The sequence below is a fragment of the Podarcis vaucheri genome (assembly GCF_965113315.1).
Source record: "Podarcis vaucheri genome assembly, chromosome: 1".
NCBI lineage: Eukaryota > Metazoa > Chordata > Lepidosauria > Squamata > Lacertidae > Podarcis > Podarcis vaucheri.
In genome coordinates this window covers 91,139,892-91,150,067 of record NC_138759.1, presented here as the reverse complement: position 1 = coordinate 91,150,067, position 10,176 = coordinate 91,139,892, and the positions used below count along the sequence as shown (strand labels likewise).

The window sequence follows — 10,176 nt, the reverse complement described above, 5'->3', positions numbered from 1 at the left end:
AGCATCACTACTGTTTACGTGGAGCAGTGAAGTCACAGCTACATGGCTACACTGGCAAAACCAATCTGGTGCTTCTACCAGTGCATCCATACAGCCCCATCCTTGCCCCTACCCTACCCCAAACCCATCAAAATAAGTTGTAGGAATGCCAGTGTCTGAAAGGATCTTTTCGTAGTTCTGCCCCACAACACCATCTGATAATGCATTGCAATACCTGCCAAGTGCCCCAGAAAAAAGGGGCATCCCAGGTTTATTTTGTGCGAGACCACGGTGGTCATTTTGGGTACTGCATTAGAACTCCCCCCCCCAAAAAAAATGCTTTTGGGGGGATGAGAGCGAGGTGCAGGTCATGTGACTCATTCAGGAGTTGGACAGTATGCATTGCACACCCCTGTTCTGCACACTGAATGACTATAGCTCTTAACAGTTAAGAGGGTCTAAGGCCTAGCTCTGAATGCCTCACCATAACTTATCTGTACACTGTCTTTCTATAGTTAAGCCATGCTCAAGGCAGCTTAAAACATCAAAAATTTACATGTTTCCAAATGTATAATGAAATGTAAGTAGTTTAAAAGAATACATATAAATGTCTCACTAAGTATGCAATGAGGTCAAACAATCCCTATAGAATTCATAAGGTCAACAATCACTGTACAAAAACATAATACCAATAACAACAAAAATTATCTGAAGTATATGAAGAAGTGTGCATGCACACGAAAGCTTATACCCGGAAAAAACTTAGTTGGTCTCTAAGGTGTTACTGAACAATTTTTAATTTTTTTTTATTTCAACAAAAATTAAGCATCTCCAAAATTAAATCTTGACCTCCACAAAACCTCGTAAACAATTTCCTCATCCTTAGAGACTGTAGGCATTCTAATCAGCAGGTCTTGCAAGACTCCCATGTAAGGTTGTCTCTGGCCCCATGAGCAGCAGCAGCTTTTGTAGCTGGAATCAGTCAGACCCATATCCTCCCAGACCAGTTTGATATAGGCCTACAGAGCAGGAAGCAGGTCTCACAGGACACAGAGTAAAGATAGTTTAATTTACATTTTTTTAAAAAGGAAGGATGGGTGGTGGTGACTGGCACTGGCAAAGGAAGAGGGGGGCGGGGAAAATGCATCACCCCTGACAGCGCGATCCCGGTGGGGTGCCATCGTGGCTGACCCCCACCCGCGCTGGGCGCCATGCCCCTGCAGGCAGTGTATCATGCCCCCTGGATGCATGCCACACCCCTCTGGGCAGTGTGTCACGCCCCCCAGGATGCACGCCACGCCCCGGGACGTGCACCAGCCACACCCCCACCTGCTCTCCATCCCCTAGTGCCAGAGCATGAAGCTCCGCCACTTGTGACTGGTGTTGATACTAGCTATTGCTGTAATTATTACAAGGGAGGGATGTGGCCTTCCAGATGTTGTTGGACTCCTGTCATACACAGACAGCATGGCCTACAGTCAGGGATGGTGGGAGTTGTAGTCCAACAACATATGGAGGGTATTGGTCTTGAAACTTACTGAGAATCTCACTCCACACATTGAAATAGCCCCACTCTCCCGACTAGCCACAAAACTTTGGTAGGGCGATGCTGAAAGTATCATGTTCAACCCCTGGTATCTCCTGGCACAGCTGGAAAAAAGGCCACTGTTTGATATCTTAGATAGCAGCTGCCGGTGAGCACAAAGGGATGCGGGTGGCGCTGTGGTCTAAACCACTGAGCCTCTTGGGCTTGTCAATCGGAAGGTCAGCGGTTCGAATCCCTGCAACGGAGTGAGCTCCTGTTGCTCAGTCCCCAGCTCCTGCCAAAAGCACCCCAGTGCAAGTAGATAAATAGGTACTGCTGTGGTGGGAAGATAAACAGCGTTTCCGTGCGCTCTAGTTTCCATCATTGTGTCCCATTGCCCCAGAGGCAGTTTAGTCATGCTGGCCACATGACCCAGAAAGTTGTCTATGGACAAACGCTGGCTCCCTCAGCCTGAAAGCGAGATGAGCGCTGCAACCCCTTAGTCACCATTGACTGGACTTAACTTTCCCTTTACCTTTAGATGGACCAATGATTTGACTCACATAAGGCAACTTTCTAAATTCCTGAATCTGAGATAATTTCTATGTCCATACACACCTGGTGAAAGAGACCTATCAACATGTGGATCCCAGTGCTATACAGAACCCTTCTCTTGTTGCAGTAAAGCAACAAATCAAAAGCAAAGAGAAAAGGGGAAAAAACCCTTTCCTTCAAATGTTTTGATTAGGAGAGGAGTTCATTCATGACTGAGCGTCGTTTGGTGTTGGCAACTGTTCATCACACAGAGGATGAAAACAGGAAGCTCTCAGGATGAATGTCCTCCAAAATAGTCATGTAAAGAAAACCTTGGTGTTGAGAGTGCTGTAATCAGTAAATATTTTCTTGGTGCCTCCGGGAGGCTGATTTGTTTTAGGCACTGATTATAAACATGCCATACAAGCTTGCTGCTGTGTTTTTCTTCTTTGCCTTCTGCAACTTGAAAAATCTTGAACGAAAGCCAATCAGATATAACATGAATGTGCCCCTGCTCTGGTAGAAAAAAATGATCAGTATGCAATTTATTATTAGAACTGGCCCTGCGAAATCTTTACTCACAGTGCAGCAGGCGGATAGAAGGCACTAAAAAACAAACAACTTGTTAAACTTTTGAGGTGGAACCCTAGGGTTGTAACCTGGCCATATCAGAGGATTAAATACTCTTTAGCCAATCTGACTAAAACCTGCAAACCAAAATTTCAAAGGAAAGGAAAGGAAAATCAAATAATCTCATGGCGGGGGGGGGGGGGTTGTACACATGTTACTGGTGCTGGAAATGGGGAAGGAAATCAGTTTTGTTTGCATTTTAATGAGAGACTACCTAATTTGCACTTCCATCCTTTGATATTCACACTTCTCTGAATTTTCCAATGCAATTCTCTAACCAATGCATGTGCTAGAGTAAAGCTTGCATTGTGTGTCCATTAGTCAAAATTGCAGTGAAATGTGTTTATTGGGAGAAATTCTCACTAAACAGTTGACAAATTTTCAGCAGGAGATTATATATATATATATATATATATATATATATATATATATATATATATGCAGGTTTTGGTGTCTTCGGGTGTCTTCCCGTGTAAGAGTCGGGGTGTCTGTGCGACGTTTCGACGAGGTCTCACTCGTCATCTTCAGGCTGGTGCTTTCGGCTTCTTGTTACTGGAACAGAGCTCTGTTCCAGTAACAAGAAGCCGAAAGCACCAGCCTGAAGATGACGAGTGAGACCTCGTCGAAACGTCGCACAGACACCCCGACTCTTACACGGGAAGACACCCGAAGACACCAAAACCTGCATTCCTGTACCCGTGAAAATCTACGAAAGCATATATATATATATATATATATATATATATATATATATATATATAAAATCTCCTGCTGAAAATGCTGTGCAAATGTGGAGAACTGACTTGAAGATTGAGGGGCAAAATAAGAAACTGAAAGAAACCAAAACTGACACATTTGTCCATCTCTAGTTGGAAAGCTGGGCTCACACTATGGATGAGGAATCCAGTTCCATTGTTACTACAGTCTTCATCTTTAGATTCTCTTGGCACATAATTAGCACGCTTTTTAAACACACAAGCCTGTTTCTAAATCAGGCTTTTCCTCTCGGAAGACAGTCTGTCCCCCCTCTACCCAGACCCCCTTCACACCCAGCCCAAACCTGGTGCTACACACATCTGACATCAGCATGCTTGGCAGTGTGTGCGGGGCGTGCTGACGTCACTTGCACGTGGATGTCGGAAGTGTGTGGCGTTGGGCGTGCTGACCTCGCCGTGTACACTCCCATGGTGTGTGTGGCCCTGGGCACCCACGGTTGTGGTGGCAAGCCACCGCCACTGCTTCTGCGTGTCACATTCCTCCATGGGTTCATCTCCTGCAATAGGCAATCTTCTTCCTCCCTAGGAGCAATCCACCCAGGTCCCTGTTCCAGGACAGTCCAGTCTGCTTCATGGGAAATTTCCTCATCTTGCCCATCCGACTCCCTTTCAACAAAAAGCTGCTTTCACACTCCTTTTTAGCTGCCTCGTTTTCACAGCTTTTACTGCCTGCAGCATATAAGCGTAAGAGGAAAGTTCAGACAAGGAGGAATTTAATAATTTAATGGCACAGTAGTCCCGTTCTTGTTTCCTCATTGTCTTATTTCTCAGCTTCCCTGAGGGAAGTTGCATTTGAGGTCAGAAGGAAAGAAAGAGAATTAGGCTGTTGTTTGTTCTCAGTGTGTATCCCATGCTCTACATTTAGCCTAGTTCAAGTGGGACTGGGAATGGTCTAATATGGATATTTCCCTCGGGGAACAAGGACAGCCCTTGATGAACCCATGATAATATGGGGCCAGCGATAGGAGGCTCTAAGCCTCCAAAAAGGTTAAAAATCCAGCTGAATATCAAATTCTGAACATGCAGATGTTTGGTAAGCTGCAGGGCCAGAAATCACACTTTGAAATTCCCAGCCTGCATTCTCCGTAGTCAGTCTTCTGTTAATCCACTTTTCTCTTTGGTGTCACGCACCATTCATGTTCATGGCTTTTTGTCCTACATCATCCTGTGACATACGTTAAAAGCCTGCAAAGATAAACTAAACAGTTCCCATACCTGATGTATCCTGGGGGCTGATAGATTGTACTCAACAAAATGCCAGTTTTCGTCAGGGCTTCTTCTTCTTTTTTTCAGCCGGAACTCACCGGAACATTCGAAGCCATTCCCAGGGTGGGGGCCTCTCTTGCCTGCTGACAGCTTCTAGAAGCCATAGGTGAGAGATGAATGCACAATGTGCACTATCCCAGAAATAACGTGATGTGTCCCTCACGAGAGGAACTACCCCTACCCTAACACCCCATATGCTTCCTTGCAGTGCTTCTGACGTTATTTGTAACATCATTTATATTTGTAACATTTACCAACCATTGATCGCCCATGTGGTCCCAAAGAAGTTTCCAACATAAAATAATATGATAATAATAGTAGTAAAAACAGGGCAATCACAGCAGTAATGGCACAATGCTAGGGATGGGATTTTTCTGAAACTCTACACGTCAAGCTAATCCGCATGGATTATTATTTTTCTAATTCCCACCTCGCTCCTTGATCTCAGAGGCAAGGATATTATTATATTCTAGCCAGTTTTGCTAAAAAATGTTGTCAATTCCACATATTATATGCATTAATATGCACATTATTGTTTGCCTATTATACACATACGCACTCCCAGTTTGTGTATAACTGTAAAAATAATGATGTATTAATACATTAAAAAATTATGCTGCAGAAATATAGTACCACATGGGGTTTGACTCTTTTACGAATATTATTCATATTCATATTAGGCAGGCTACTTTGTTGTTCTGCTTCCAATGCATGCAGAAACATTTTGTTCAGGCAAGTCTATCCAGACAGATCATTGGGGAGTTCCCCCCCAAAAAATGTTGAACCACTCCTGTTCTGCAACCTATTCGCTATACAAACAGTAAGGTAATGTAGTCAGGGGTGGACTTTGGGCTCTCAAATTTCAGTGGTGCCCTGTGTGGCACTAAAATTCAGCACTCCCTTGCCTCTCACACTCCATTCTACAACATTGTGCCTGTGTCCCCAACAGCATGGCACTCAGTTTAGCCACTCCAGTCATACTACTCTAAAACTGCTTCTGATGTGGGTGAGAGGCCAAAACAGGTATAACAGCCTGGAGGGCTGCAGGACTACAACTCCCATCTTCCCTCACCATTGGCCATGCTGACTGGGGCTGATGAGATGAAGGGCAACAGCTCCGCGATCTCTGTGTGCTTTTTAATGTTTTATGTTTTATTATGTTTTATCTATGTTAGAAGCCGCCCAGAGTGACTGGGGCAAACCAGTAAGATGGACAGGATACAGATGTTGTTGTTGTTGTTGTTGTTGTTGTTGTTGATGATGATGGATGTGGGAAACAGGCTGAAATCCTTGCTTTACAATGACATTCATTGTGCAGCCATGTGCAATTTCTGCTTATCAATTTAATCTAAACAGGAAGGCAGTTGTGAGGCTGAAATGATTTTCTGAACCCCTTAGAACAGAGGTTTCCAACCTTCTGTAGTCCACAGCTCCCTTGACCAACTGCATTCTATCTGCGGCACCCCTGTGGGGCTCAGGAGCCCAGTTATGTCACTACTTGCCTCACCCTTTTTCAAGCACCCTCCCTTATGGAGTGTTTCCTCAGCCTCCTCTCCTCTCCCCTCTCCTTAGGAGTCCTCTGGGAAGCTGCTGCTGCTGCCCCTGGTCTCTGAGCTGCATCCCCCCCCCCGCCACTGCCCCAAAGAGAGGTGTGTCCATTCCCAACAGCAAGGGCTGGTGGACTGGCCGGCTGGGCTCCCTCATCCACTTGCTTGCTTACTCTGAGGCCGCCTCAGTTCCTAGCACCCCCTGGTCAGCAACAAAGGCACCATTCGCCTGTGGAGCTTGTAGACAGGACTGCTGCAACAAACAGTCATTCAAGCCTTTGGGAGGCAGAGACATGAGAGTGCATCAGAGGAGGTAGGGAATGAAAGAGGGACAGTGGTCAGTGTTGCCCGCGACACCCCTGACCATCTTTAAAGGCACCCCAGGGTACCATGGCACACTGGTTGAAAACTACTGCCTTAGAGAATCAGGGTGCTAATACAGTGGAACCTTGGTTCTCAAACGTCTTGATCCTTGAACATTTTGGCTCCTGGATGCCAAAAACCCAGAAGTAAGTGTCCTGGTTTTTGAACATTTTTTGGAAACTGAACATCTGCTGCAGCTTTCGGCTATTGTTTCCAGGGTGCCTATGCCAATCGGAAGCTGGGCCTTGGTTTTCAAACATTTCGGAAGTCGAACGGACTTCCAGAATGGATTACATTTGAGAACCAAGGTACCACTGTCTATTAATCCCCAGCTTAACAGAATGCACATCATCTTATCCTCTTTCCTTGCAGAGAAGTCACAGTGTGATATGGAAATACCTGGCACCCAAATGATTCTCATCAAAATGCAAGCAGAAACTATGCCTTCTGAACAAGAATTGTGTTGGGCTCTGCATTAGCTCCCCTGCCAGGGTGATCATGACACAATCATCGTGTTGCTGCGCTGTCTGGCTTGTTTCCCGGGTAGTTGTGAAAGCACTTTGTAACCAGACAGAAGATCAAGAAAACAGTGCCATTCGAGGAACATTCCCCTGGGCTATGTGATACTGTAAATGTATGGAAGCATCGATATCAGGTGTCACTTGTTAGCAGGGTCCTGGATTTGCAGCACACTGTGATGCTGTAATACCTGGCTGAATATTAAGATTAAGAAAACCAGTGTGCTGTAGCAGTTAAAGTGTCAGATTAGGACCAGAAAGATCTGGGTTCAAGTCTTCATTTAGCCATGAACGTTTCTGGGTGACTGAGCTAGCCGAAACTAGCATATACCACATTGTTATGAGGATAAACTAGATGAGGAGTCAAGCTGCTGATCAGCTGCTAGGCCATGTTCAAGGTCTTGAACCCTAAAGCCCTGAACCACTGAAGCCCAGGTCACCTGAAAAATGGCCTGTCCTTGTATAGATATGCAAGATCACTTAGATTATCTGGGGAAATTCCACTTGTGGTACCACACCCTACAGAATACGATAGGTTAGTGATTCCAAAATGGGCATTTTTCTGCTACAGTTCCTGTACTATGGAATGCCTTTAAACTTTGTCGTACGTGAAACAGCAACCACCAGTTGCTTCAGATGTCTTTATAAAGGCTTATCTTTCTGCCCACACTTTCCCTAACCCATAATACCAGACTCTGTTTTATGTATTTGAATTCTCTGAATTCTGGTTTTTATATGCTTTTATACTACCGCTTTGTTGGTTTTATGAGGCATTTTTTGTTTAATGTTATTGTTGGTTTTTATATTGCATACCACTTAGAGATATTTAAAATATTAGGCAATGCTTTTAAACAAAACAAAACAAATATAGAATCAAAGTATCATAGAATTGTAGAGTTCGAAGGGACCTTGAGGGTCATCCAGTCCAACCCCCTGCAATGCCCAGTGTGGGGCTCCAACCCACAAGCCTGAGATTGAGCGCATCATTCTCTACCGACTGAGCCTGTAGACACCATGTTGACAGCCCCTGACTTACATCGGCCCTGCAAGATAGGCAAGTACTATCATTAACATAACACAGAGGGCAAGGAGGAAGCTGAGTCTGAGAAGATGTGCTCGAGAAGACCTAAAGTTACATCATGATCTCATGGCAGAGGAGAGGTTAGGACTGGGGACCTTGCAATTTATAGCTCCTGTTTCTTATCCCACCGGTGTATGCAACCAATTTCTTTCCTCCCACTTTTATCCCTGGACAAATTAGTTTCATCAGTTTGGGAAATGCTTCCTCCAAACCTGCAAAACCTGTTTAGCCAGAGGCCAAAGTGGACCAATCACGCAGCTTCATTCGCGCTGCTTTTTGCTCGCTGACGCTATGTTCCCTCGGCCTTCAGCTCTCAGAAACAAACAGACACAACCATATATCTCAAAGCTGAACATAGGGGACTGGGAATGGGGGGAGTTCTCTGTGCAGCGAGTCAGAAAAGCTGCCACAGCAAAGAGAGAAAATGAAAGTCCTATTGTTAAATTCTCCCCTGCGCAATTTTGGCAGCGTAACCATTTCCCACCCTCCTCCCTTGAAAATTCACTGTTGTTTTTACCTTATATTACGTTATACATTGCTGGCATGAGATGCATTGGGCTCTCGATTTGAAAGTAAGATGCCTTTGTCTCAACTTGTTGCTTGCTGGAGGTGGAAAGGTCCTAGTTAGCTGAGGGATAGGAGGGCTAAAGGCAAAAAAAAAAAAAAAGTTAGTGCTTATCTGCAAACTGGTGCCCCTCCCCTCCTCCTCGTGTGAGCTGGAGAGGCCAAACTGAATGACACATGTGCTGTTTCCTTTTCCAGTGGTAAATGGTCAAGAACCAGACAAGAAGCTCCGGAACAAGAGCTGCTTTCTCTACTGGTTTCTCCCAGTCCTGCCAGCTGTTGCAGCTTCATCTGCCTTTGGACTGCGGATAGGGAAGCCCGACTGACTGTCAGTAGAAAAAAAAATATTTTTTAAAAAGACAGGCGGAGAGAGAGAGGGGCAGTTCTGAATGCGTAAAGGATGGCTTCTCAAAACAGTACAACATCTGCTCCGCGTGAGTACTCGATATTTCTCCCTCCCCCCCCCATACTATAATGGCAAACTGTACAACTCCTAGCTTAGGTTTATTGCAAAGTTTTTATTATATATAGATGGATACATCTGTATCTACAGAATCCAAAGAGACTGCCTTTCTAAAGTGTGTCCTTGAAACTTTACTCCCTTCCTTCCTGCATTTGTGAGTGTGGCTGTGGGAAATCGGCGGAGAGAGAGAATGTGGAGAAGTTGAGGCAGGAATCCAAACATAACAGTCCTTGGAGAAGATAAAATCCAGATTTAAACTTCTGAATCGTTACTGTTCACTTACCAAGAAAGTGTTGTTTCAAGTAGGAATTAATCATATTTCATTAAAAAAAAAAAGTAAAGAAGTTTTTACCTGTTTAATATCCTTCCCCACTCCCGCTTTCTCTTTCCTGGGACATTACTGCCTCACTCAATATACAGAAATGGAACTGTCTATGTAACATGAGAGCCAAGCCCCAAACTGTCAGACTATATTTAGCCACAATGCATTTTTGTTTTCACTAACTGTAGCAAAACAGGCGTGAGGCAACTGAACGTTAGAAAAATGAAGGGGAGAGGGAAGCGGGGTGTATTTCCTGTTTCTCAAATTCCTTACACTTTGGAGAAAAGTTATAGCAGGAAGAAAGTTAGTCCAGGGAGATTTGGGTGGGCGGTTAGGGAGACAGAAGCACACCAGTTTCTGCTATGGAGTTTAGTCAGTCCTGAGTGAGCTTTTGAGAGCAAAAAAGTACTAGCTGTAGACTTCCAACAGAGACACTGAAGCAGATTCTAAGCTGGAGATCATATCACCAGTATGGGAATGATTCAGTTGAAACCAGTTTAATAATATTACTGCTATTAAGAATTGAATTATGAATGTCTGCAATAATTAAAACATAATCATTGTTTAATGTATTATTGCTGCTGCTGCACAGTCAGTTCATATGGAAC

The 10,176-nt window shown here is 44.5% G+C and overlaps 1 long non-coding RNA gene across 2 annotated transcripts; it reads left to right on the top strand.

Annotated features, from left to right (window-relative positions):
• Positions 1-4,737: 4,737 nt before the first annotated feature.
• On the top strand, positions 4,738-9,133 carry LOC309528164. Of its 2 annotated transcripts, none has more exons than XR_014217578.1 (2): positions 4,738-4,816; positions 8,982-9,133. It is a non-coding gene; the product is annotated as an uncharacterized lncRNA (long non-coding RNA). The 2 variants fall into 2 exon arrangements; XR_014217579.1 differs by lacking the exon at positions 4,738-4,816 and adding an exon at positions 8,614-8,791.
• Positions 9,134-10,176: the final 1,043 nt, after the last annotated feature.